We start from the raw sequence: 26,724 nt of genomic DNA, 5'->3' as shown, positions 1-26,724 counted from the left end.
TTAGCTGTAATAAGCCGCTGTCGCCTCCCAGAAAGCCTCCAACGCAGACCCTCGGGGGGCTCCTGCCCCTTCCTCCACGCCCCCCTCCTCCTGGTCAGCTGGCTGGAGATGTGTCCTCCCCACCCTGTCCTGTGACATCACTGCCAGGGATCACTATTGGGGCCTGTGAGGAGGAGGGAGGGGGCACACAAAGAAGCCACCCCGGCCCCCTCTCTGAGCCATTAGCTTAAATGGTGGTGGGGGAGGCGGGTGGGAGTCAATTTTCCTTTTCCTAGAATTACTGGAAGGGAGAGGATTATTTGGAAGTTTCTGAGAGGTGAAAGAGATTCATTGGCCCCCCAAACAAAAGGATCCGTAGGCGACTGGCCTTTCCTTTTTCCTCTCCTGAGGAGAACCAGGGGCTAAGACCTTTAAGTGACTATCCCACAGCAGCAGCTGCACTTAGGGAGAAAATAGCCCTGGACTGTGACTGGAGCTGTGGGAGGAGCTGCTTCAGCCCCGTGGTTGGCTTCCTCTCTGACATCTAGGGCAAAGAACCCACCTCAGTGTCTGGGTGGATGTCCTATTGAACATTTACTGAATTGAGGACGTTCGGTGGCCTGATAACGTGCTGTGTGACCTCTGGCAAATCACCTAGCTTCTCTGGGCTTCAGGTATTTTCTTTGTCAAAGGCAGGCAGAGGTTGAAACGAGTGACCAAGGAAGGACACAGTATTTTATAATTGTGACCCAAATACACTCTCCCTCATGGCCACCAGTCCAAGTGATGCACTGTCTCCCATCAGCCTCTTTTGCTGATAATGCTGTTTCACACCCAATGGGGGTAGCTGTGATCTTTCACCACCAGCAGTGGTCTTTGAGATTTAAAACTTTAGTAATAAAGTCGATTGCTTAATACTCTGAATCTGTCTGCTTTAAACTGTCCTGAGACTCCCCCGCCCCGCACCTTGGCCAGTCAATAGGAGGGAAAAGTGTGGAGTGTGGGAATCTGACTACCTGACTTTGATTCCTGGCTCTACCCTGCACCAGCCATGTGACCAGGGGCCTGTTCCTTCACTTTCCCGTGCCTCGGTTTCCCCATCTGTAAAGTTAGAATAATACATCACAAGACCGTGGTGACTTGAAGGGTTTAGACCAGTGTCCGGCGCATGGTCCATGCAAATGCGGTGACCACTGAGTACTGTTAGCTGGACCACAACTTCAGCACAATTCCTGGGCAGCTTCTCAGCAAAGCTGGGCTCTAGCCGGGCATGGTGGTGCTGGCCTGTGATCCCAGTGGCTCGGGAGGCTGAGGCAGGAGGATCGCGGGTTCAAAGCCAGCCTCAGGAACTTAGCAAGGCCCTGAAAGCAACTCAGCGAGGCCCTGTCTCTAAATAAAATATTTAAAAAGGCTGGGGATGTGGCTCAGTGGTTAAGCGCCCCCTGGGTTCAATCTCCAGTCCCGCCCCCCCCCAAAAAAAGAAAGGAAAAGGCAGGGTCCCTGTTTTCACCATGCCAGCCACAGGTCTTTGCTGGAGTGATCCATTAGAGACCTGTAATGTCTGAAATCCCACGGGCTCACCCAGGGGTGACCTTCAAGGTGCACTCCTGGTTAGCGAGGGGCGGCGCGTTTCTGGTTAATGGAGCACCCTGGGTGACGGACAGGCCCTTGCTGTTTGGTTTGCTTCTCTTGTAGTTGGAGATTTATTTGAAATGCACAGATCTGGTTTCCTGCTCCACCAGGGGGGTTGTTAATGTCCCTTTGTGACGAGGCAGCGGGGTGTGAAACAGAGCCCGGGAGGCGGGGGGGGGGGAAGGCTGGGGAGCCCCCAGTGTGCGCCTCGTGCGCCTCTCCCCTGGACGTCCACGTCTATGAAATGGGGGAGTCATACCAGAGGGAGGGCGGCTTCCCCCTCTCATGAGGGGACATCAGGGGCCGCAGAGTCACCTGGCACTGCCCATGGAGGCTCTGCACCTGGGCGTCCATCGCAGGACAAGTGACCTGAGCCCAGGCACCTGCAGGGACCTCAGGGGACGGTGCTGGGCCTGGGCTCCCCGGGATTAGAGGGCTGTGTCCTGTCGCTGTTCTCTGGCCATGTTTCATTCTACGTGTTAAAACCAACACCTAGTGATGGGCCCTCCCCAGGGCCAGGGCCTGAGAGGCTGGATGTGCACACACCAAACACGCAGCGGCCGGAACGTGACACGGGTGGGACTTGACACCGTCGCGGTGACAACCGCCTGGATTCCCAGAGCACTTCCTCACATCGGGTTCACACTCGAGCTCTGGGGACCTGGATGTTCCTTCATTTGACAAGTATTTATGGGGACCCAGCCAAAGGCTGTCCTGGCCGAGATGGTCCCCTGAGGGGTCCCGTGAGGTTGAGGGTGGCGTTGGGATGGCAGTGAGTACCACAGTGGGGGGGGGATGGCAGACGGGGGCAGGACAGGACAGATCCTGCGGGACCGGTGACTCTCTGTAAGATCACAGAGCTGTCTGCAGTGGAGACACGGCCACGGCCACAGTCATCACCATGTGAGTTGACAGCCACCGACACTGGCTGGGGCCACCTGCTAATTACAAAGAATCCAACCCCCCACGGAAACCCCAGGATGAGGGTGTCATTATAGTTAATGACTTATTGATCTTTCGGTGCTGGATGGAAGCCGGGGCGGGGGGGGGGGGGGGGGGCGTGTGCTCTCCCGCTCAGCTACTTCCCCAGGCCCAGGGATCTTCATTATTCCCACTGTACAGATGAGGAGACTGAGGCTCAGAGAGGCTGAGCGACATCACCCAGGTGATCAGGAAGGACCCGAGACCGGAGGCTCCTGACCCATCTGTGAATGTCGTCGCTGTTGGGGGCTCTGGGATAAGCTTTTGAACTGTCACCTGAGCAATCTCACTCGGCTGAGTCGCCGTCATTCATTTGACCCATAGTCCCAGTGCACTTGGCCGTCTGGGGGGTTTACCTTATTCAAGAGTGGGGGGGCTGCCCTGGGGAGCCGAGAAGCTGGTGGGCCAGGGAGGTTGCAGGTTCTGCGTGAAAACTGGCGGGAAAAACAGAGAAACCGTGAGGTCATGGAGTGGGAAGATGCGGCCCGGGTCGCTGAGTGTGGAGAGGGACAGAGAACCGCACCGCACCTCTGTGGCTCCCCCCTCCAGCCCCCTGCACGGTTTCCAACGCGTCAGATTCTATTAGGAGAACCAGGCGCAGCGTTCCAACAAACACGGTTGCCACCTATTTATCCAGGGACGCCCCCGCTTTGGCGGCGACAAACATGCCCATTTGTTACTATTTGCAAAGATGGTGTACACCAAACAAGGGCTTTCTGTAAACAAATTAAAAAGTAATAAAGTGGCCCCATCTGCATACTCCAGCGATGTGTTTCCATTTTAATGAAGCTCGCTGTAGCAAAGCCATTCTGATGGCTTGTCACACACACTCACCGCGTGGCTGATCACCGGGTGTCGCACCACGGCACGGTCTCTCCTCCCTGCAGTGTGCACGGGGCACCAGTGGACGGGGCGCCATGGACCTGCCCCTGGGCTGTCTGCTGTGCTAGGGAGACCCCGGGTGGGCGGGTGACAGTCCAGTGTGAAGCTCAGACACCACCTGGGGGCCAGGCGGGCCACAGCAGCTGCAGTAGTGACGCTCTTCAGTCAGCGTTGGCCACAGCGTGGGGTGTCGGGACTCTGCAGTTGGCTCCTCTCTGCGCTCCTCCTCCCTGGGCTGTGCCTCCAGGGAGGCTGGCCTCTGTGGAGCACATACCCTGGCCCCAGGCCCGCCTCTGGGTGGCATTGCCCCAAGCCAGGCGCCACGAGGAACCAGGAGGAAGGGAGAGAGATCAGGTAGGACTGGTCCTTCCCCCACAGCCTGGCTCTGCCTCTGTCCGGTTCCTGGGACTGTTCCCTCCCCTTCCTCCCTAGGCGCAGGGGTGGGGGATGGGGGTGTGGAGTGGTGTAGCTCCCCAGGGGGCCGGCCTGGGCTTCCTACCATCCATGGTGATCTTTCCCACTTCTGCTCATCTGTCTGCAAACAACCCTTTGGTGGAAACCCTGTGCCCTGCTAGGATCCAGGTAGCCAGAGCTGAGCCCTTACGAAAATGCTCTCCTTCCTCAAAGCCACTGTAGGGTAGGAGATGTCGGGACCTCGATTACAGAAACTGAGGTTCAACTTGCCCAAGGCCTAGGAGAGGGCAGAACTTGAACCCGATGTGTCAGTCAACAGAGATGAATTTGGTCACTGCCTCACCTCCCGGGAGGAAGAACGGCTCATGTCAGTCTCGAGCACTTCTGGCACGTGGACCAGCCCAGCCGTCATCAATTAACAAACCTTTATGGAGCACCTGCTATGAGCCACGCCCAGTGCTGGGCCCCAGGATTCAGAGGCAAAGCCTGGTTCTTGGTTCTCATCTTTGGCTGCAGGTTAGCTCCACCTGGGGATGGAGAAGACTCAACATCCCGCTGCCCCAGCCAACGGAGCCAGACTCTGGGGGTGCGGCCAGGCACGGCTGCTGGTGAGGCCAACGGGAGGTCGGGAGGCGAGACCCACGCTTGGGTGAACAGGGGATCAGAGAAGTCTGCAGGATGTGGCTGGGCCGGGGACACCGCAGCCCTGGAGGATCGGAGAGAAGGAGGGGGGCAAAGTGAGGGCCGGGGATCATTGGCCTGGGGTTTGCGGCAGGCCTCACCCAAGCCCCAGCATCCTGCGGCTCTGGGCAGAGATGAGTGTTCTGGCTCCTCAGCCCGGAGCGTCCCTCGGGGGCCACGGAGGGGCCTGGGCGCTGGGGAGCCACTGGCCAGGCCGGCACGGGTGTGGGAAGGAGCTGGGAGCAGGCCCCGGCAGAGGCTGCCTTCCTCACACGGTGCCACCGCGCCCTCCAGAACCTTCCATTTCCATGCAGAGCTCGGTGCTGCACCATGCTGTCCACCAAACTGGCCATTAAAGAGAGCGAGTGTCAGTCCCCACCCAGAGCACCCGCCAAGCCAAAGTCTAGTCGCAGGCGATCAGGGTGGTCACCTGGGAAGCCCAGCCCAAGGGAGGCGAGGCTGTGTCCTCTAGAGCAGTGACCACAGGCCCCCGGGCCGTCCTAGCCGCCCATCCACCACGGTGAGAGGCCCTAAGCCATGGCCAGTGGCAGCCCCGTGGAAGACGCAGCCTGACGGCAGGTGACTTCTCTCCATGCTGCTCTGTCCCTGGGGGTGGGAGGCAGAAAGGGAGGGGAGCCCCCAGCAGCCCAGGGGCCACTGCTGCTGCCCCTCAGGGAGCCCCTGTCCCCCCCACCACCACACAGCCCTTCTCCTACTCTTGACCCGTTAAACACCAGGTTCCCCATCCCCAGTGACCCCTTGACCCTTGAGGGCACCTCTTTCCCTTTTATCTCTAGACCCCGCCCCCAGGGCCCGAGCAGGCAGGTCCAGCAGCAGCAGGGACAATGGAGCATTGGACAGCGGAGCGTTTACCCATGGCTGAGGGTGGCTTGTCACCCTGACTTGTGTGATTGCTGAATCCTAACGGCAGCCCTGGGAGCTGGCTTCCATTATCAGCTCCATTTTCTAGTTGAGGAGATAGAGGCACAGAGAGGCTAAGTGGCATACCCAAGGCTGCAGAGCACTGGAGGTTGAACCCACTGGCTGCAGAGCCCCTTCCCCTGCTCACTGTTCTGCCCCTCCCTGAAAGTGCACCAGAGGCTGGTTCAGGCACGAGGCCACCACGGCTCTGACAGATGGAATCAGGGAAGCAGGTCTCCCCTCTGTGTGGCTTGACTGGTGTGTCCTTGGGAAGGAAGGAACTCACTGCCTCTCCTCCCACTGAGGACCTGGGGACAGGGCTACTCCTGCCCCATTCCTAAGGAAGGGAGTCCTGCAGGCTTCAGGTTGGGCCAGGAGGAGTGGCCGGCCCTCCTCAGGCAGCTCCCTGGCTGAAGCACCCCAGAGGGTGTGGTGGAACAGTTGTCATCTTGGTTTTGCTACAGGTTCAGAGAGGTTAAGTCACTTGCTTAAGGTCACACAGCCCCTAGCTCCAGAACCAGTTTCTTTGGGCACTAGCACTGACCTCCTCCACATCCTGCCCCCTGATTGAGCCAGTCCACACAGCGCAGATTGTTTTCTGAAAGCCTCCAGCTTTTTGTGGAAACAGCTCCGAGGTGGAGCCCTGACCTCCATCATGTGCCCTTAGGGATTTCCTCCTCAGGTGCCTGCGCCTGGTCCTCCCGTCTCACTGGCTGGGCACTAGGCGAGGCCTCTGTGATCCCCGCACCGACCCCATGAGGTGGCTGCTCTGCGTATCATTCCCACTGGACAGACGCTGGCACGGGCCCAGGAAGGACAGGCCAGAGCTGCAGGGGACCTTGACAGGGAAGTGAGCAGTCGGCCTGGGTGGCCGAGACGCAGGACATCAGAGGGCAGGAAGCATGTCCCCCTGTGGAGCCCGGCCTCTCCCTCCTGCGTCCAGAGGCTGTGGAGTGGCCTCCCCCGGCTGCCAGGGAGGGCTCAGCCTCCGCCAGGGGAGAGGCTGGCTCAGCCCACGCCCTCCTTGCTGAAGGCAGGCTGCCTCCTCCTGTCCCTCCAGAGGACTGTTTCCGTGCTCCTTGGTCCCCCGGCACCCGAGTGCCACTAAGCCCCTCTTTACGGCCACCGGCAGACGCATTGAGCTGGTTAGGGAGGCTCCTGCCCGGTGTTTGCCCGGCATCTAAGAGGAGGCCTGGGCCTCGTTCCCGTGCTGGATAGAGGAGCTGAGCGGCTCTTTCTCTATTAATAGTTCCACTCCAGGAACCGGGTCCCCCGGCCTCCTTTCCAGTCTGCGGTTATAGCACATTATGAATTCCACGGCCACAGGGCCCCAAAAGGTCTCCCAGCTCCTGGGCGTGCTGGCTGTGAGGACGCCATCCTGGACGGTACCCTGGTGGCGTGGTGGCACGTGAGGCAGATGCTTCCAGAGTGCTCAGCCCAATGCATGCCAGGTGCTGGGCTGCACTGGACAATGACTCCTATCCAGAGATGACCCGAAGAGGGGCAGGACCTTGGCACTCAACCTCTGTGGGTCTCCACGGCCTTATCTCTAAGTGAGGGATCGTGATGGGTCTCGTGTTAGGCACCGTGGCAGATACCTAGAATCCCAGGGACTCAGGAGGCTGAGGCAGGAGGATCATGAGTTTGAGGCTAGTCTCTACAATTTAGCAAGACCCTGTCTCAAAATTACAAAAGGATTGGGGCTGGGAGTGGTGGTGCTCGCCTGTAATCCCAATGACTTGGGAGGCTGAAGTTGAGGCCAGTCTCAGTACCTTAGTGAGGCCCTAAACAACTTAGTGAGACTCTGCCTCAAAAATTTAAAAAGTGATAATAACTCAAAGAACTGGGGCTGTAGTTCAGGTGGTAAACCTCTGGGTTCAACCCCTAAGACCCCTCCACCCCTGCCTCCACAAAAAAAAACCAATCGGACTCCCCTCTCAGGGTGGTTGTAAATGCTGTCTCCATGGCGAACCCTCAGAGGGCTTTGTGTGATGGTGGTGGCGGGAGGGGAAGGTGGGCGAAGCTCAGGGGCTGAAGTCACCCAGACTGCATAGCTGGGATTCGGGATTCGATTCCAGCCTTCTCAGCCGTCTTCGTCTCCTCCTCCTCCTTCTTTTTGTGCTGGGGATTGAACCCAGAGGTACTTGACCACTGAGCCATGTTCCCAGCCCTTTTTACTTTTTTAAAAAAATATATTTATTTTTTAGTTGTAGGTGGACACAATATCTTTATTTTACATTTCTGCCCAGTGCCCCGTGCATGCTAGGCGAGCGCTCTACCACTGAGCCACAACCCCAGCTCCCCCAGCCCCCTTTTTACTTTTTATTTTGAGTCAGAGTCTCACTAAATTGCTTAGTTGCTGAGGCTAGCCTCGAACTTGGGATCCTCCTGCCTCAGCCTCCCAAATTACTGGGATTACAGGTGTGCGCCCCACACCTGGCTGTCCTCTCTACCGTCTAAGCTCATACCTGCACCACACTGTGCTACATCGGTCCCAGGCCTCCATTCTACAGGGAAGGCAAAACCAAGCCTGGAGAGGTACAGTGACTTCCCCAAGAGCACACAGCAAGCAGGCCTGCAAAATGTACGGACGGTGCCCTGCACGGGTGACAGACAGTGACAGCCAGGGTTGGAGTCCCAGCCCAAACCCATTCACAAGCCACTTCTGTCTGGCTCTCAGTTTCCCCATCTGGAAAATGGGTGAAGGCCTTGGTGAGACTTGAGGGGCTCCCAGGTGGAGCGTGGATTTAAACCAGAGATGTTAATGGCAGGAGGGACCGTAAGTCTCTGCCAGCTGAAACTGGTGGTCCCAGAGCTGCAGTGGCCTGTGGACGCATTTTGTTGGCAGTGTATTTTTTTTTTTTTGATCCCAGGGAGTGGACTCCAGGGCACCTGACCACTGATCCCCAGCCCTTTTTTATTTTTTGTTTTGAGACAGGGTCTCACTAGGTTGCTTACAGACTCACTAAGTTGCTGAGGCTGGCCTTGAACCTGTGATCCTCCTGCCTCAGCCCCCATAGCTGCTGGTATTATGGGTGTGCCCCACCACAGCCTGCTGGCCGTGTCTTAACTTACACTTGAACTTGTCTGCATGGACTGTGGCCTCTGGGCCACTCCACTCCCCACAGTCTCAGCCAGGTGGCTGCACACGCTTACCTCCTTGGGCACTGATCTGGTCCAAACCCGTTATCTCTCAGAAATGGATAACAATTATTATTGTCGTTAGGGCTAAAGTTACCCAGCTCTCTCTCCCTCCGTGTCAGACACTCTTCAAAGCCCATTTATGTAAATGGATCCATCACTCCCTCACCACCTGCCTCTGCAGCAGGCATCCGTAGGAGCCCACTTCACAGATGAGGAACCTGAGGCCGGGCCAGCGAAGGAACTTGCCCAGCTCCCGTGAGCAGGACCACGGCCCAGACACGGAGCATCACTGGCCCGACTGCTGCTCCACACTCTTTGTCTAACACTGAGTCTCAGGCTGGCCAAGGTCAGGTCATCTGGGGCCAGAGGCCAGGACCTGAATCCTTTTCCTATCTGGTCACCCAGGGGCTCTGCCCAGCCCTGCCAGCCCAGGCAGGCATCTCCTGAAGGGCTCCCTCGGGTCCCACCGGTTGGGAAGGGCAGGAGGAGGGAGAGAGGGGCCCCCTCCACCCTCCGCTTCCACCAGACGACGCACCCCCCATCTCTCTGGGGTCCTGCATCCTCGTGGCTGCAGAGGATCAAAACAGCAAGTTAAAAGTGAGAACCCACAGCATTTTCTGCACAGTTCCCTCTGCCCCTTGAGGAAGGAGGCGCGCGTATTCGCAGGAGCTTTCAAGTTGTTGGGAACAGCAATGAGCCCCTTTCATGGTTCCCTCCCCGTGCGAGAGGCCCCCGGTGCAAGGTGCTATTATTAGCATCGCCTCTGCTGTCTGCCAAGCAGCACCCCCTCCAAGAAGTAATTAAATGCGTTATTCTCTGCAAAATAAAAGCAGCATCCCTATTCCCAGCCCCTGACACCATCCCGTTCATTTTTTGTTGTTTTGGTGGTTTGCAGTTTTTGCTGTGGGGAAGCCTGGAGCTGGGTCCCACGGCCCGGAGCCCCGGCAGAGGGCTGGGCGGAGGTCCCAGGGCGGGCAGGGGAGGTCCCGGATGTTGGATGAGGTGGCTTGTTTGTGGGTTTTGAGGCTGTATATCGGGGTCTTGGGAGAGCAGGCAGAGCTGAGGAAGCACCTCGGTGACAGGTGGGGAGCTACGGCCTCCCTGCGCTGAGTGATCCCCAACCAGGAGTCCCCTCTCCTGGTCTTATCGACTGAAGCCAAGGACTGAGCTTTTTTCTTCCTTCTTTTTGGTACTGGGGATTGAACCCAGGGCTGCTTTACCTCGGAGCCACACCCCCAGCCCTTTTTATTTTTTATTTGGAGACAAGATCTCGCTCAGTTGCTGAGGCTGGCTTTGAACTTGGGATCCTCCTGCCTTAGCCTCCAGCCTCAGCCTCCCAAGTAGCTGGGAGGACCGGCCTGTGCCCCCACTCCCAGCCTGAGCTTCCTTCCTAACTTCTTCCCTTTCCTTCAGTCTCCATATAAAATGTGTCTCCTCGCCTTGCTGGTTTGATTTACTAAACAGTCCCCGATCCATCTGCTCGTCTCCTCGGCTGCCAGGACCTCATTGCAGGTCCTGCGGTAGCAGGAGGGCAGCGGCTAGTGGCACAGGCTGCGGAGCGGGGCTGGGGTTCCACTCTGGACTCTGCGGTGACATGCCACGCGACCGTGGACCGGGGTTGCCGTGAATAGGAAATTAAAAATACCCGATGCCCATTTGAATTTAATATGCAACATTTGGGATATATTCATACTTTCAAAAATTGCTTGCTTATCTGAAATTCAAATTCAGTTGCTCATTCTGGATTTTATCTGGCAGCCCTGTATTGAACAAGTGTCTTAACTTCTCAGTTGCCAGGCCTGTGGAATGGGGGCCATAAGGGGACTTGCTTCAGGGGTGTGCGGACGGAAGGAGTTAAAGATGTGAAACACTGAGAACAGGATGATCATAACCATCTTGCTCAATTAGTTTATTAGGACGTGCTTCCTACATGGAGAGTACCCGGTGCAGTTGGGGTATTATTTTTATATTCCCTCTTCTCCCCACTTCACCAGAGACAGCAATCCAGCAGTGTGGGGGATGGAGGTTAGACCTCAGGGGAACTTCCTGGTAAGAAGGACCAGACACATCCCCACGGTGCAGGTGGCCTGCAGCTCTAGGTTGCTGTAGCTGGTGATATGAGGGCTGGGGACACATGCGAAGGGGCCACAGCATACAGACAGGGACGAGTCCCCAGGACACTGAGAATGAATGGACTGGGACTGTGCCCACCCCATGCATGGGTCCCCCAAATACGGCCAGGTCGTCGGTCCCAGGAAAGAACATACGACACATGATCCTATTCCTCTGAAGTTCAAAAACTGGGGAAACGGAGCGATTTGGGGACAGGAGCAGGTGACCACACAGGGAGAGCAGGAGGCGTGGCCGTGGCCGCAGGGGAGGGGGCGTCCCGGAGGGAAGTGGCCGTGGGCTGCCCTTGACGGGTGCCAGCCCGTTCCAGCCCTTGACTGCAGAGGTGTTCACCCTGGTGTTTGCTTTAAAATAATTTGTTAATGGAACATTTGTTTCATAACCTTTTCTGGACGTGAGATTTATTTTACAATAAGAAAAGGTCACGGAGTGGGGAGGGGGGAGGCCGGCCAGGGAGGAGGGGAGGCCGGCCCATTAAGGTTCCTGCTCACCCTGTCACCCACCTGTGCGGGGGCTGCAGGAGAGGGCCCCACAGGGAGGGGACTGGGACCCCAGCCACCCACCCACCGGGCTCTGTCTTCCAGCCAGTCCTCTCTATGCCAGGTCCTCAGGGGTCCTTTGGCCTCTCCCCAGGAGCAGGGACAATACTGGAGATATTGATCACTCGAGGGGGCGGGGGCACATTCCATGAATCCCGACCCCGTGTCCCCGTGTCTGTACCCGACTGCCCCCCCAGGAGCCCGACCCCGCCTCGAGCTGTGCCAGTGGCAGGTCCCCCTGCCCGTCTTCCCCTTAATTCCCAGTGAGTGACATTTAGGGGCAAGCTCTTCACTGAGCCATAACAATTTACAAGCTGGTCACCCGAGGGCTGTGCTGGGGCCTGGGGGGGCAGGGGAGCGTCACCCTTTGTCATCTGCTGGGGCGAGGACAGCCAGCGACAGGGGAAGGGAAACATTTCCACCCACTCCCTTTTCATTTCCCACGCCGCCCCCCTGTCTGGAAAGCAGCTCCCACCTCAGCAACTGGGGGCCTTGAAAAGTCTGATTTCCCTCCCTCCCTCCCTCCCTGCAGCGCTGCCCCTGGTGGAAGCCTTCCAGCTTTGCTCTGCTGCCCCAGCTCCCCCAGCTGAGCAGGGCTGCTCCCTCTTGCCCTTCAGAGCAGGCACCTGGAACCATCTGGAACCATCTGGAACCACCTCTCACTTGTGTTTCCAAAGAGCCTTCATCTAGCTACCACCTTCCCCAGCCCTTTGGTGGCTCAGGTTCTGTTGCTAGTAAAGCCAGGGCAGCATTTGAACCCAGGGCTGCTGGGCTGCGGAGAGCCAGGTTCTTCCCACAGAGAAGTCAGGCCAAGCAGGGAAGGCCACAGAGGACAGGACCTGGGCTGGCCCCCGAGGAGCCTGGGCCCTCTCTGTGAGGACAGCCCATCCTGCAGGAGGAGGTGGGAGGGCGAGGGAGGGACCTCCCTCCCAGGGCCTGTGGGTTCCTGGGTCCTCCTTCCAGCTCTCATCACTACTTGCTATCCAGCCCTCTGTGGGAGCCTCTGATTCTCTCTCTCTCTCTGTCTCTCTCCTCTTTCTTTTGGTACTGGGGATTGAACTCAGAGGCACTCGACCACTGAGCCTCATCCCCAGCCCCATTTTGTATTTCATTTAGAGAGAGACAGGGTCTCACTGAGTTGCTTAGGGCCTCACTGTTGCTGAGGCTGGCTTTGAACTCATGATCCTCCTGCTTCAGCCTCCGAGCCACTGGGATTATAGACATGCACCACTGTACCCTGTACTTCCTCCTTTCTGTCTCCAACTCTGGGCCATTTTCTGAGCAATAAACCAATGGGCTGGGACAAGGGGACACCGTGGGCCTTGGCATGCAAGGACCTGGCAGACAAGTTCAAGTCCAGGCTTCTCCACCTCGAGCTGAGTCTCTTAACAGCTCTGAGCTTCTGCTTCTTGTGTACAAAGTGGGTCTAGTCGTTTTCAGCTCCGGTGGTTGTCATGAACACCAAAATAACTCACATTCCATGGGAGGCCTGGTTCAGAATAGACGGCCAGTGCACACTGGTCATGGAGGCAGAGCTGGCCACCAGCGCACTGCGAATTCAGGACCCCTTTCTGTGGCATGGCGTTGAGGGCTAAGAAGTAGCTGCCCCATTTTTCAGACCCTCTGTATCTAGGGGAGGTCACATTTCTAGTTCTCACTAAGGGAAGGTGTGCAAGGTGTGGTATGCTACTTCCAGGCAGAAAGGACCAAAATTGGTGTCCTTCCCTACCTGCTGGCAGCACAGAGAGGAGCTGGAGTTCTTGAAGGGGACAGAACGAGGGAGAGGAGCCCGGGCCCTAACCAGCCACACAGAAAGCTGTCCTCAGAGCAACACCAGCTTTGGGCTACGACTGAGCAAGAAATGAACTTTTGTAGGTTCAGCCACTGCAATGGAGGGCTCACTTGTTACAGCAGCACTGTCTGGTCCTTTTCCCATCCCTGTGCCTTACTTCCTGTCTATGCCCCACAGTCGGGAGTCAGTCTATTCTCTGCCCATTTCCTCCCATTCAGATCTCTAACCCACAGTCTTCCAAGTTGCCCTGGCATCCATGGAGGCTGAATGTGGTCCTGCTGGTCGTAAGGTCCAGGGCAAACTGGGGCCTTCTTTCCAAGTGCCAGGTACAGTCTCCATGTCAGTGGGTGCCAACAGGCTGTGTCGTGGTTCACAGATCTTGCTTAGTTGTATGGTCCTCTAGGGACTGACGTGAGGACCAACACCATACTGGACTTAAGAAACTGGGCACGGTGGGGCACTCCGGTAATCCCAGCGGCTCTGGAGGCTGAGATAGGAGGATCTCGAGTTCAAAGCCAGCCTCAACTCAGCAAGATCCTGTCTCTAAATAAAGTAAAATACAAAAAAGGGCTAAGGACCTGGCTCAGTGGTTAAGCGCTCAGTGGACAGGCTCTGTCTGTGAGCCTGACTGGCGCTGTTTCTGGGGGTGGGGGGAGGAGGAGGAGGCTCCTGCATTTCCACACTTTTTCATGAAACTTCCTTCTTCTCCCCAGGCTCCCTCAACCCCTGCTCTCCTTTCTGACCTCTGCCCCCTCTCCTCAATGCCTCCGCTCTGTCCCCGGCCGCCCACGCCCAAGTCCCCCCAAGAGGATGCCGTGGCACAGACGCCCGTGTCCTCCTCAGAAGAGAAGCGCAGCCGGAGTCTGGGAGAGGTCATCTCCAGGGGGACCCGCTTTCTCTTAGCCTCTGCCTTGGCAGCTCTCGGAGCCCCGGGAGGGCGATGGTGGCAAATTGGATAAAAATCTCTCAGTGGCAGATTCGCTTTCCTGGGATTAGGACTTTCACACTGGCCTCCCAGATAGACTGTGCCCTGAGTCATGTCCACTGACTCCCTGACAGCAGCGTGGGCCGGAGCTGCCCTCCCTGACCTTCTCGCCAAAGCCCTGTCTTAATGATCTAGAGTTTTCTCTGCACAACTTTCTTCCTTGCAGCTCAGAGGCCCACCACCAACCATGACCCCACCCACCACCAACCAGGACCCCGCCCACCACCAACCAGGACCCCGCCCACCACCAACCATGACCCTGCCCACCACCAACCAGGACCCCGCCCACCACCAACCATGGCCACGCCTCACCACCAACCAGGACCCTGCCCACCACCAACCAGGACCCCGCCCACCACCAACCATGACCCTGCCCACCACCAACCAGGACCCCGCCCACCAACAACCAGGACCCCGCCCACCACCAACCAGGACCCCGCCCACCGCCAACCAGGACCCCGCCCACTATCAAACATGACCCCGCCCACCACCAACCATGACCACGCCTTACCACCAACCATGACCCCTCCCGCCACCAACCAGGACCCTGCCCCTCCACCAACCAGGACCCTGCCCCTCCACCAACCAGGACCCTGCCCCACCACCAACCATGACCCCAACCCCACCACCAACCATGACCCCAACCCCACCACCAACCATGGCCACGCCTCACCACCAACCAGGACCCCGCCCACCACCAACCAGGACCCCGCCCACCAACAACCAGGACCCCGCCCACCGCCAACCAGGACCCCGCCCACTATCAAACATGACCCCGCCCACCACCAACCATGACCACGCCTTACCACCAACCATGACCCCTCCCGCCACCAACCAGGACCCTGCCCCTCCACCAACCAGGACCCTGCCCCTCCACCAACCAGGACCCTGCCCCACCACCAACCATGACCCCAACCCCACCACCAACCATGGCCACGCCTCACCACCAACCAGGACCCTGCCCACCACCAGCCAGGATCCTGCCCACCACCAACCAGGACCCCGCCCACCACCAACCAAGGCCACGCCTCACCACCAACCATGGCCACGCCTCACCACCAACCAGGACCCTGCCCACCACCAACCGTGACCCCGCCTTTCCTGCTGAACTTCATCCACCTTCATTGCTATGAAACTTTTCTTAGCCTAACCTCCCAGCCTCTGGCTCCTGGTCTGTTTCCTACAAGCTGAGGGCTCAGCTCTGATTACCCTCAGGTGACAGTGGGGGCGTGGAAACTGGAGCACCCCCTCTGCCTCCAATCAGCTACCTGAGCGCAGCTGGGATTCACCTGGGGATTCTGAGTCCACAGCCTCTGCTTTCTATCTAGGAGGCAGAGGAATGTTCTGGGACGCCCGGTCCTGAGATGCCCCCAGGGGGAGGGGTCCATCTTATCGGAGAGGGGCCAGGTTCAGGCAAGATTTCACAGGAGAAGGGAGGCTGGTGTTGAGTCTTGCAGGATGCCTGGGAGCTGGGCTGGTGGAGGAGAAAGATTCAGAGGTGCTTCAGACAGCGGGGACAGCAGGGGACAGCATGTACAAAGACCTGGGGGTCTACTCTGAACCCCCCACCCCCAGGCAGAGGAACGGCAGGTGGGGAGGAGATGGGGGTGTGTAAATCATTGCTGTAACAAATACCTGACATAAATCCAGATACAGTGACTGTAATCCCAGTGACTCAGGAGGCTGAGGCAAGAGGATCACAAATTCAAGGCCATCCTGGGCAACTTAGGGAGACCCAGTCTGCCACGTCTGAGCCAGGAGTTGGAGCAGGCAGCAGAAGGGAGATATTCCTAGCTCAGACACCATAGATTCCTTTGACAGAGCCTGTGCTGTGGAAACCCTCAGGAACCCCACACCCATCCCTGAGCTTACGGATTAGTTCAAATCCCTGTCTCTTGCTTGAAAAGGACCACCTCATCTCCCTGTCTTTAAAGATATCTTAGCAGTTTGCAGATGATATGAGCCTATACTTAGATGATGCCAAAAAACTCCAGGAGATTTATAGAGCTGATAAATTCAGCAAACTAGCAGGATACAAAAATCAACATATAAAAATTAATAGCTTTTCTATATACCACTAATGAATCTGCTGGAAAATAAATCAGGAAAACAATTCCATTCATATAACCTTTAAAAAAAAAGTAATCCATTTAACCAAAAAGGTGAAAAACCTCTACAATTCCTCAGGAAGCTTGGAATGGAACCACCATTTGTCCCAGTTATCCCACTCCTTGGTATTTACCCGAAGGACTTAAAATCAGCATACTGTAGTGATGTGGCCAATCAATGTTTAGAGAAGCTCAATTCACAATAGCTCAACTATGGAACCAACCTAGGTGCCCTTCGACAGATGAATAGATAAGAAAAATGTGGCATATCTACACAATGGAATATTACTTAGCCATAAAGAGAAATGAAATTATGGCATTTGCAGGTAAATGGATGGAACTACAGACTATCATACTAAGGGAAATAAGCCAATCCCCCTAAACCAAAGGCTAAATGTTCCCTCTGATATGCAGATGCTGACTCACAGTAACATGGCAGTGGGAGTAGGGAAGAATAGAAGCACTTTGGATTAGACAAAGGGGGATGAGGGGAAGGGGGAATGGGAATAGGAAAGACAGTAGAATGAATGGGACAGAACTTTCCTTTGTTCTTATGTGATTACACGACCAGTGTAACTCCTCATCATGTACAACCACAAGAGTGGGAAGTTATACTCCCTATGTGTGTGATATGTCAAAATACATTCCACTGTCATGTATACTAAAAAGAACAAATTTGGAGGGAAAAAACCCTTTGCAGTGAAAATTATAACACTAAAAAAAATTGAAGAAGACACTAGAAGATAAGACATCTCTTGTTCTTGGTTAGGCAGAATTAATGTTTTTAAAATGGTCACATTACCAAAGAGATCTGCAGATTTAGTACAATCCCCATTAAAATGCCAATGTCAGTCTCAGTAGAACTAGAAAAAATAGTCCTAAAATTCACATGGAAGAATAAAAGACCCAGAATAGTCAAAGTCATTTGGGGGGTGGGGATAATGCTACAAGCATTCAATAACTGATTTTAAATTATACTAGAGAGCTATAGTAACAAAACCAGCTCGGCACTGGCATAAAAACAGACACACAAAACACTGGAATAGAAGACACAGGAAAATCCACTCCAACACACTCATTTCATCATTGACAAAGGTATCAAAAGCATATGTTAGAGAAACAGACATTCTTTTTTAAAAAATATTTTTTAGTTGTAGATGAACACAATACCGTTATTTACTTATATTTATGTGTTGCTGAGGATCGAACCCAGGGACTCACATGTGCTAGGTGAGCACTCAACCCCTGAGCCACCCTAGCCCAAGACGGACGGCCTTTTTAAAAAATTATACTTGGAAAACTGGATATCCCTATACAGAAGAAGGAAACCAGGTCCTATCTCTCCTCCCACACAAACGTCAACTCAAAGTGGATCAAAGACCTAGGAATTCTATCAGAAACTCTGCAGCTTCTGGAAGAAAAGGTAGGGCCGACATTCAGCAGAGTGCAGCAATGACCTCCCCAATAGGATGCCTAGGACTCAGGAAATCATCCCAAGAAAGACGTCCAATTAAAAAGCTTCTACAAGTCGAGGAAACAATCATTACAGTGTGAGGAGAGAGCCCTCAGAATGGGAGAAGATCTTTGCCAGCTGCTTTAACGGGGTTTATATCCAGGATAAATAAAGAATGCAAAAAACTTCATGCCAGAAAAATGAATAAACGGGCAAATGAACTAAACAGACGTTTCTCAAAAGAAGAAATACAGGGCTGGGGCTGCAGCTCAGTGGCGCAGTGTTTGCCTGGCATGCATGAGGCGCTGGGTTTGACCCTCGGCACCACATAAAAATAAAGATATGGTGTCCATCTACAGCTAAAAAATTTTAACAACAACAACAAAAAGAATACAAATGGCAAAGAAATGTATGGAAAAAATGTTCAATCTCCTTAGTAATTAGAAAAATGCAAATCAAAACTCCACTATTTCATCTCACTCCAGTTAGAGTGGCAGTCATCAAGAACACAAATAACAAGCACCGGCACAGAGGTGCAGGCCTGCCATCCTAGTGGCTCCAGAGGCTGAGGCAGGAGGATGGCAAGTTCAAAGCCAGCCTCAGCAACTTAGTGAGGCCCTTGGCAACTCAGTGAGACCCTGTCTCTAAATAAAAACACAAAAAAGGGCTGGGGGTGTGGCTCAGTGGTTAAGTGGCCCTGAGTTCAATTTCTGGTACCAAAAAAGAAAAGAAAGAAAGAAAAAAAGAAAAAGAAAGAAAGAAGATAATACAAATACTAAATGGGGAGGTTGTGGGGGGAAAGGACCATTTGTATACTGTTGGTGGGAGTGTAAGTTAGTAGACCTCCATGGAAATCAGCATGGAGCTCATCTTGAAAGATGAGGAACCAGCCTACGTATCTGTAACAGAGGAGCTGATAAAGAAAAGGGAGTCTATATACACTATGGAGTTTTAGTCACCGTGAAGGAGAAATGATGTCATTTATAAGAAAATGGATGGAACTGGAAAACATCATGTTACTGAAATAAGCCAGACTCGGAAAGTCCACAAGGATCATAGGTTTTCCCTCCTGTGTGGAGGCTAGAGAGGAAAAAGGAGGCGGGGGGAACCTCATGAAAAGAAAAAGAAGATGTGTAAACTGAGGAAGGAGACTGGGGAGGAGGAGGGAGGGAAAGGGGAGGTACTGGGGAGTGAAATTGACCAAATCCTGTCATGTGCATGTATGACTGTATCACAATGAACCCTTCTATGATGCATGATTATAATGCACCACCAATACATTTTTTTTTTTTACTTTGGTACCAGAGGTTGAACCCAGAGGCACTTAACCACATCCATACCCCTTTTCAAAAATATCTTTAAATTTTTGAGACAGGGTCTTGCTAAGTTTCTTAAGGCCTCATTAAATGGTTGAGGCTGACTTCCAACTTGTGATCCTCCTGCCTTAGCCTCCCAAGCCCTTGGGATTACACGCATTCACTATGGCACCTGGAACCATGAATTTTTTTTTTTTAAATGTATTTTGATGCCTGCTTTCATGAGTCCGTTTCGACAAGAGACAGCTTGCCTTGAAGATCGGAGTGTGCACACACACTCACTTGCTCTCTCTGGCCGCACCCCCACTTCCACCCTTGAGTGCAACCGTCTTTTCTGTCTTTGCTCCTTTCTGTGTTCACTCCTCTTGCCCTGTCTCTGTCTCTGTTTCCACCTATCTCCGTCACTCTGTCAATCTGTGTCTCTTTCCATCTGCCTCTGTCTCTTGCTGGCCTCTGCCCTCTCTGCTGCAGTTTAGGTCTCCTTCTGACTTCCCTCCACATCGGGGGGGTCCTCCTGGTCTGCGTCTGCCTGCTCTCCCCTCAGGCCCAGGGTCCTCTGGGCCACACCTTCTCCAGCTCCGCAGCAGCAGCCTCTCGGGTGCCACTAGCTCCTACTTATGGAGCTCTCAGGGCCATCTTAGGAAGAAGGAAGGGAGGGGACTCCAGCAGGGAGCTTGCAGCCAGTGGAGGGGCAGCAGTGAGGTGGCACTGTCCCTTTTCTCTCTTCTTGGCAGGAGGCAAGAGCAGGGCAGGGGAGGCTCGGGAGAATGGGCGTGGAAGGGAGAAAGATGGCATTCCCTCCACCCCCCAGAGACAGAGGTGACAGAAACACCGGGGATGCCAGTCTCCATAACCTCCAGCTCCTAGCGGGGACTCTTGTTTTTGGTACCAGGAATTGAACCCAGGGCCCTGCACCACTGAGCCACCTCCCCAGCCCTTTTTAATTTCTTAGAGACAGACAAGGTCTCGCTGAGTTGCTTAGGGTCTTGCTAAGTTACTGAGGCTGGCTTTGAACTTGCGATCCTCCTGTCTCAGCCTCCCACACTGCTGGGATTACAGGGTGCCCCGCCATGCCTGGGTACCAGAGGACTTTGGACCCTACTTGCTGGGGACAGGTAGTAGGTAGGGATCCAAGACGCAAAGGATAGAATAAGGAAGTCACGGGAGAGCAGTGAGTATGTGTATTTGGGAACACACTTGTGTCACATGTGCTAGTCATTATTGCTCTTTGCTAAATAGTTCAGGGTCTCCCAGCTTCTACATGATTATTGTTTATGACCCCCTCATAATTGGATGGGCTATATGAGCAGTTCTGGCTAACAACATTTTTGGGCAGAAGAATTTAATTGTCTAATCTTCCAGAGCTCTCTCTTTCCCTTTAACACAGAGACCAGCAAGTTTTGAGATGAGGCCTCTCCATCTGTGAGTCCTGGAGACACTACCATGAACAGAGTCTGTGACAGCACATAGGATGAGCGAGAATTAAGACTTTGTGTTTTTAAATCATTGAGATCTTGGAGCTGTTTGTTAATGGAGCATGACTTCGCCTATCCTGACTGACACAGTATGTCTGTCTCCCTCTCTTTCTCTCCCTGCATATGTCTGATTGTATATATGTCTATCTGTGAGTGTAGGGTGAGCAGGTATGTTTTTTAAGAGTGCATATGTGTCTACCTATATATAAATGTGCATGTGTATTTATGGCATTTGTGAGTACAAATCTCTGTATAGTTGTGAGAAACACCAGCATTAATCAAAGAGGGAGAGTTTCCCTCTGCTCCCTTCTTGCTTCCTGTTTTTTTGTCAAAACACAAAGGACCGCATCATCTTGGTGCCATCTTGCCTTCTGATCAGATACACAGCTTTAAACCTACGAATCTTCCAGTCCCAGCAGCTGCCACCCTCTTCCCTGAGTGTCCCGGGTGGCTATTGCTCCTGCCTACCCAGCCAGTTTCTATTTTCCCACACCCAAGGCAGGTGGCTGGGTCTGGGATGGTCATGTGACCTGGGCCAGGTCACAGACACCTGGGGTGGGGGGGGGGAATGTGCTGCTGGAGCTGGCCATGGGGGAGGATGCCTCTTCCCTTGGGGGTGATTGATAGACACAGGGGACTGAGTGGACAGACAGAAAGAAGCAAAGTGAGAAGGGAACAGGAGACCCTGTTCCAGTCCCCCGACGGCACGGGTCTGGGTGTTCACCCACCTGCTCACGGAGCTCGGGGACACGGGGGCCCAGCTGGCGGGGCTCCATCTTAGCCTGGCCACTCCCTAGCTAAGTGCTGTGGGCTCATTATTTCTCTCCATGTCTCTGTTTCCTCTGTGCAGTGACAGTGTCGGAGCGCGAGGACCCAGTGGGTTCCCGTTAATGCCCAGGACAGTGCTGATGTGACGTGAGCAGCTGAGAGCAGCCCTGACCGCCTGCCAAACTGGGGTGAGTAGCCATGAGAATGATCATCATCGGGATTCTCTCGGCCCTGTCTGATGCTGCAAAGAAGATCTGGCTCAGAAACACGAAGAGAGACCCCTTCAGATGTCCGGCCGGTCTTATTTTTCAAGAGGAGCTGTGACAGAGGGCAGCAAGACCGCCTCCTGGTGTCCCTCTGGCGGGAGCAACTACAGAACGCGACAGTGAGAATGTTCCGGGCCCAGGCCAGCTCTCCCCTGTCCCTGCTGGTCTGGGATGGTCCCAGGAGGGACCTGGGGGCCAGGCAGGCCTGGGGCAGTCCTGACTCTTCCTCTGACCAGCTGTGGAACTAATGGTGGTGCTGCCCATGAGATGACCCTAATCTGTGGTAAGCCTGGGTCCCGGGCACAGAGCCCTGACGGGCTTTCGGCTGTTGAATCATCTGGACTTGCTGCAGGAAGTCTCTCACTTTAGATGGGGGAGATCTGTGTGGACCCCAATCGTGGGGGTTCCAATCCTCTCCAGAAACTGCTTCTGCATCTTCTAAGTGTGAAGCTTTCTCTGTGGCCAGCCCCCAGCCCCTGCCCAGGCCCAGGCTGGGCCGTGTCCCTCTGTACCCTGAAAGACCACCTGGGAGTTTTGCTCCTGGTCCTTGGTGGAGAGACACTCTGCGGCTGACCCTAAAGACCCCCCTCTCTTTGGGGCTTTGGGATTGGGTGGAGTGGGCCTGGGTTCCTCCTCCTCCTCCTCTCCAGGTCCTTCCTGACCCTCCTTCCGGGGAGCCCTTCCTCTCCCTCCTCCTCCTGGGTCGGCCTCCCCCCCCCCCCCCCCCCCGTTACCTTTGACCCTGCTTCTCCTGTGTCTGCAGCTGCTCAGGCCTCTCCTCTCCTAACCGTCCTCCTGGGCTCGGGCACCCAGCTCTCGGGGTTCCTGCGTCTCTTTCTCCCGCAGTTCTCAGAGCTTCTGTGGGCTCCCAGCCCTGAACGTGCTCCCCAGAGACCACCAAGGCCAGGCGGCTCTCCTCCTGCAGAGCCTGCCCTGCTGTGCTCCAGGGCTGCTCTGGCCTGGTGGCCAGGTTCCCTGCCCTCTGCTTGGGGTTGGATCCACCAGTGGCCAGGAGGGAGGGAGGGAGCGGAGCCTGAGGTCTTTATTCCCATAAGCTGTCCCCCTGGAGCTGCAGGGGGAGGGCAGTGTCCCTCCACAGGCTACAGCGGTCTCTCTGTGCTTTGTCCCTCTGAGCCTAGCTCCCCTGTGACCAGCCCTGGGCTCCAGCTGGTTTCCAAGGTCACCCACCCCTTTGCACCACGCCCACCTTCCTTCAGCTCACTGGATGGCTCAGTGGGGACGCTCCCTGGGTTTCCTGCACAGCGAGATGCCCAGTGCCCAATCTGCAGGGCGCCCTGGGCCTTTCTTTTCTTTGTTTTTTATTAGTTGTTCAAAACATTACAAAGCTCTTGACATATCATATTTTATACATTTGATTCAAGCAAATTATGAACTCCCATCTTTACCCCGTATACATATTGCAGATTCACATTGGTTCCACATCCACTTTTTTACCTACTGCCATACTAGTGTCTGTTGTATTCTGCTGCCCTTCCTCTCCTCTACTATCCCCCTCCCCTCCCTTTCCCTCCCCTCCCCTCCCCTCCCCTCCCATCTTACATCTTCTCTCTCTACCCCATCTACTGTAATTCATTTCTCTCCCTTGTTTTTTTCCCCCTTTCCCCTCACTTCCTCTTATATGTAATTTTGTAAAACAGTGAGGGTCTCCTTCCTCTATCATGCAATTTCCCTTCTCTCTCTCTTTCCCTCCCCACTCTTGTCCCTGTTTAGTGGTGATCTTCTTCTCATGCTCTTCCTCTCTATTCTGTTCTTAGTTGCTCTCCTTATATCAATGAAGACATTTGGCATTTATTTTTAAGGGATTGGCTGGCTTCACTTAGCATAATCTGCTCTACTGCCATCCATTTCCCTGCAAATTCCATGATTTTGTCATTTTTTAGTGCAGAGTAATACTCCATTGTGGCGTTTCTCACTGGCACTTTCCGCTGCATCTGACCTGCTGTTGCGACATCCCCCGCCCCCAGCCCCTCTGTCCTGCTGTGTCCCCAGCACAGCACTCCACCAGCTGCCTTCCCTGCTCTTGGTGCCCCACTGGGCTTGGCGAGTCCAGCCTCTGCACGTGACTCAGGCCAGAATATCTGTCCACCCCTGGAAGCCGGTCTGGGACACCAAAGGTACCTCAAACCTTGCAGGTTCCAAACAGGACTTCTTCCCCCACGCCTGCTCGTCCTCCCCATGTGACGTGGGGTGGCGCTGCAGTTCCCACCAACCAGGAGTCCGCCTCGACTCCCATTTTGCTTATTCTGGGTCCATCCTCTTGAGTCCTGTTGCTTGAACCTCCAAAATGTTTCTTTATTTTTAATCTTTACTCATTCTTTTTAGTTATACCCCAAAGTAAAGTGTATTTTGACACATCACACATGCATGGAGTACAACTTCCCATTCTGTGGTTGTACGTGGTGTGGGGTTACGCGGGTGGAGTACTCATATATGAACATAGGAAAGTTCTGTCCCGTTCATTCTACTGTCTTTCCCATTCCCATCCTCCCTTCGTTCCCCAGACCCTTATTTGGCTTTTGGCTTTTTGGGATTGGCTTATTTCTCTTAGCATGATAGTCTCCAGTTCCATCCATTTACCTGCAAATGCCATAATTTCATTCTTCTTTATGGCTGAGTAATATTCCATTGTGTAGAGATACCACATTTTCTTTATCCATTCATCTGTTGAAGGGCACCTAGGCTGGTTCCATAGCTTAGCTATGGTGAATTGAGCTGCTATAAACATTGATGTGGCCATGTCACTATAGCATGCTGATTTTAAGTCCTCTAAGTATAGGCTGAGAAGTGGGATAACTGGGACAAGTAGTGGTTCTATTCCAAGTTTTCTGAGGAATCTCCATACGGCTTTCCATGGTGGTTGCACCAATGTACAGTCCCACCAGCAATGTATGAGTGTGCCTTTATCCCGCATCCTCGCCAACACTCACTGTTGTTTATATTCCTGATAATCGCCATTCTGACTGGAGTGAGATGAATCTCAGTGTGGTTTTCATTTGCATTTCTCTAATTGCTGGTGATGTTGAGCACTTTTTCATATATCTGTTGACTGATGGTATTTCTTCTGTGAAGTGACTCTTCAGTTCTTCAGCCCATTTCATGGTTGGGTTGTTTGTGTTTGGGGGGTTAAGTTCTTTGAGTTCTTTGTGTGTCCTGGAGATGGCTGCTCTGTCTGAGGGGCAGGGACAGAGCCCTTCTCCCGCTCTGTGGGCTCGCTCCTCACATTCTGATTGTTTTGCTGTGAAGAAGCTTTTTAGTTGGGTTCCATCCCATTTATTGATTCTTGATTTTGCTTCTTGGGCGTGGGGAGTCTTGCTGAGGAAGTCGGTCCCTAAGCTGACGTGATGGACGTCTGGGCCTCCCAGGCTATTCTTGGCTCTCCCCCCAGCCCACTCTCACGGAGTGGACGTGGCTCCCCAACACCCCACCTTCGCTCGCCTGCCCTGGACTGTTGCAGAGACCTCCTAGCTGGCCTCCAGTCTCCAACCCCCCAGCCCTCCCTCTGTATTACAGATCTGAAACCTTCCTGCTCCCCATCGTGAGCTTGATGACAAACAGACCGTCTGGGGTCTGAGCGCCCTGCCGCTGCCCCTCCCAGCCTTCTCCCTGAGGATGCAGGGTGTCCCCCTGGGCCAGGCCCCTCTGCCTTCTGCCTGGAGATGGCTCTGTGCCCCCTCGGGCCTCTGGCCAGCCCTACACCACCTTAACTGCACCTTAAAGTCCGTTTTGGTGTTATTTCTCCAGGCAGAGGCAAAGCAGCCAGGTTATTATTTTTTTAAAATCTCAAAGGAAATAAACTAGCCATGAAGCAGAGGAGGGGATAAAAGCCAAGGTTTTGGGCGGGAAGCCAGTGCTGCCCAACGCCCACCCAGGCTTTTGACTGCTTTCCTCCACCAAGTCCTGCCCACATTCTTCCCTCCTGGCTGATTTCCTACTCTTGGGGACTGAGAGTTCCCTGCCAGGCTGTGTGGGGCTGAGCTAGTCACTTAACCTCTCTGGGCCCTGCGGGCTGGCCTCTCTGTGGAAAGTTCTATCACCAGAGGCCCTGGGGTAGGTGATGTGGTTGCTGAGGACAGCCGAGTGCAGGCCTCTGGGGCAGCAGAGATGGTCTCCTCTAGAGGGCTCCACCCTGCAGCTGCTGAGCAGGGCACAGGGAGGGTCCCCCAAGCTGTGCACCTGGGGTGCAGCCACTCCCTACCTTTTGTGGGGAGGAGAGGGAGGGGGTGCAGAGCTGGAGCTGGACACAGGCCGGGCAAGTCCCCCGAGAGCTGCTGGGAGCGGCACCTTCACCCTCCGTTCAGCAGATGGCGTTTGGACCTGCTCCACCCCCGGCCCCGTTCCGTCCCCCGGGAGCTGTCTTGCCCTTTCCAGAACAATCCTTCCCTGCTGTCTCTTCGCTGCCGTCCAGCTGGCGTGGCCAGGGAGACCCTGGGGGTGGGGTAGGAGGAGGAGAAGTCGGGGGGCGAGAGGACAAGGGTTTGCAGCAGGGCTGAGGACGGCAGAGGGAGGGAGGGACGGGGCCCACGGGCAGCCCCCGGCAGGCAGGCGGCTTCAAAGGCTGGGCCTCGCAGCCGGCCAGCAAGAAGCCTTTCTCGGACCTTCCTTGGGGAGCAGTTTCATCCAGTGACATTATTTATGAAGGGGAGGAGCGGGGAGGGGTCACGTGAGCCGGGCGTCATGGAAACAAACTGGGGCCATCAGCCGGCTGCAGCCCCCTCCCACGATGGACGCCTGGGGCCGAGGGAGGCCGGGGCAGCGGCGAGGGCGTCCTGATCGATGGCCCCGCCCGCCCGGCCACTTGTCATCTCTGATCACATCCATCAACCATCCATTCCCCGGGGCCCCTGAGTTCACTCCTCCACTCTGCCCCCAGCACGGGCGACACCCAGCCCCCAGGGGCCGTCAGCGGAAGGCCCTGGGCCCTGTCCTGGGTCTGCGCGTGGTCTTTTCTCTGGTCCTGTGCCCAGGAGCCTCTCTCTGTGTGTGTCCCTCTGTCCCGCTTCCCTAGGTGCCGGTCCTCCTGCTTGTCTTCCTGCCCAGCTGTATCAAGGCGTCTATCAGGAATTCTGGATCAGTCCCCCCCACGGCCCGGGTCTGTGGTCTCTGGATCATCGTCTCCCTCCCTCCGTCCACAGGGCGCCACCTGGGCGCCACGCAGGCCCCGGTACCCACCCTCCACCCTCCATCTGCATATGCATCATTCATGCTCCGCCATCTATTATCCATGGCCCTCTCGCAGC

At 54.9% G+C, this 26,724-nt stretch overlaps 1 long non-coding RNA gene across 2 annotated transcripts; it reads right to left on the bottom strand.

Moving 5' to 3' along the window:
• Nucleotides 1–1,653: 1,653 nt before the first annotated feature.
• On the bottom strand, nucleotides 1,654–22,622 carry LOC110597489 (uncharacterized). 2 transcript variants are annotated; one of them, XR_013425201.1, is made up of 5 exons: nucleotides 22,201–22,622; nucleotides 5,000–5,535; nucleotides 3,427–4,914; nucleotides 2,949–3,026; nucleotides 1,654–2,549 (listed from the first exon to the last, which is right to left on the bottom strand). It is a non-coding gene; the product is annotated as an uncharacterized LOC110597489 (long non-coding RNA). The 2 variants fall into 2 exon arrangements; XR_013425202.1 differs by lacking the exon at nucleotides 1,654–2,549 and having other exon boundaries at nucleotides 2,667–3,026; nucleotides 3,427–4,415; nucleotides 4,671–4,914; nucleotides 22,201–22,621.
• Between the last annotated feature and the right edge of the window lie 4,102 nt (nucleotides 22,623–26,724).

This window comes from Ictidomys tridecemlineatus, chromosome 8, assembly GCF_052094955.1.
Source record: "Ictidomys tridecemlineatus isolate mIctTri1 chromosome 8, mIctTri1.hap1, whole genome shotgun sequence".
In the NCBI taxonomy this organism is placed as follows: domain Eukaryota; kingdom Metazoa; phylum Chordata; class Mammalia; order Rodentia; family Sciuridae; genus Ictidomys; species Ictidomys tridecemlineatus.
The sequence above is the reverse complement of the archived record's forward strand: the minus strand, read 5'-3'. Positions and strand labels throughout refer to the sequence as shown.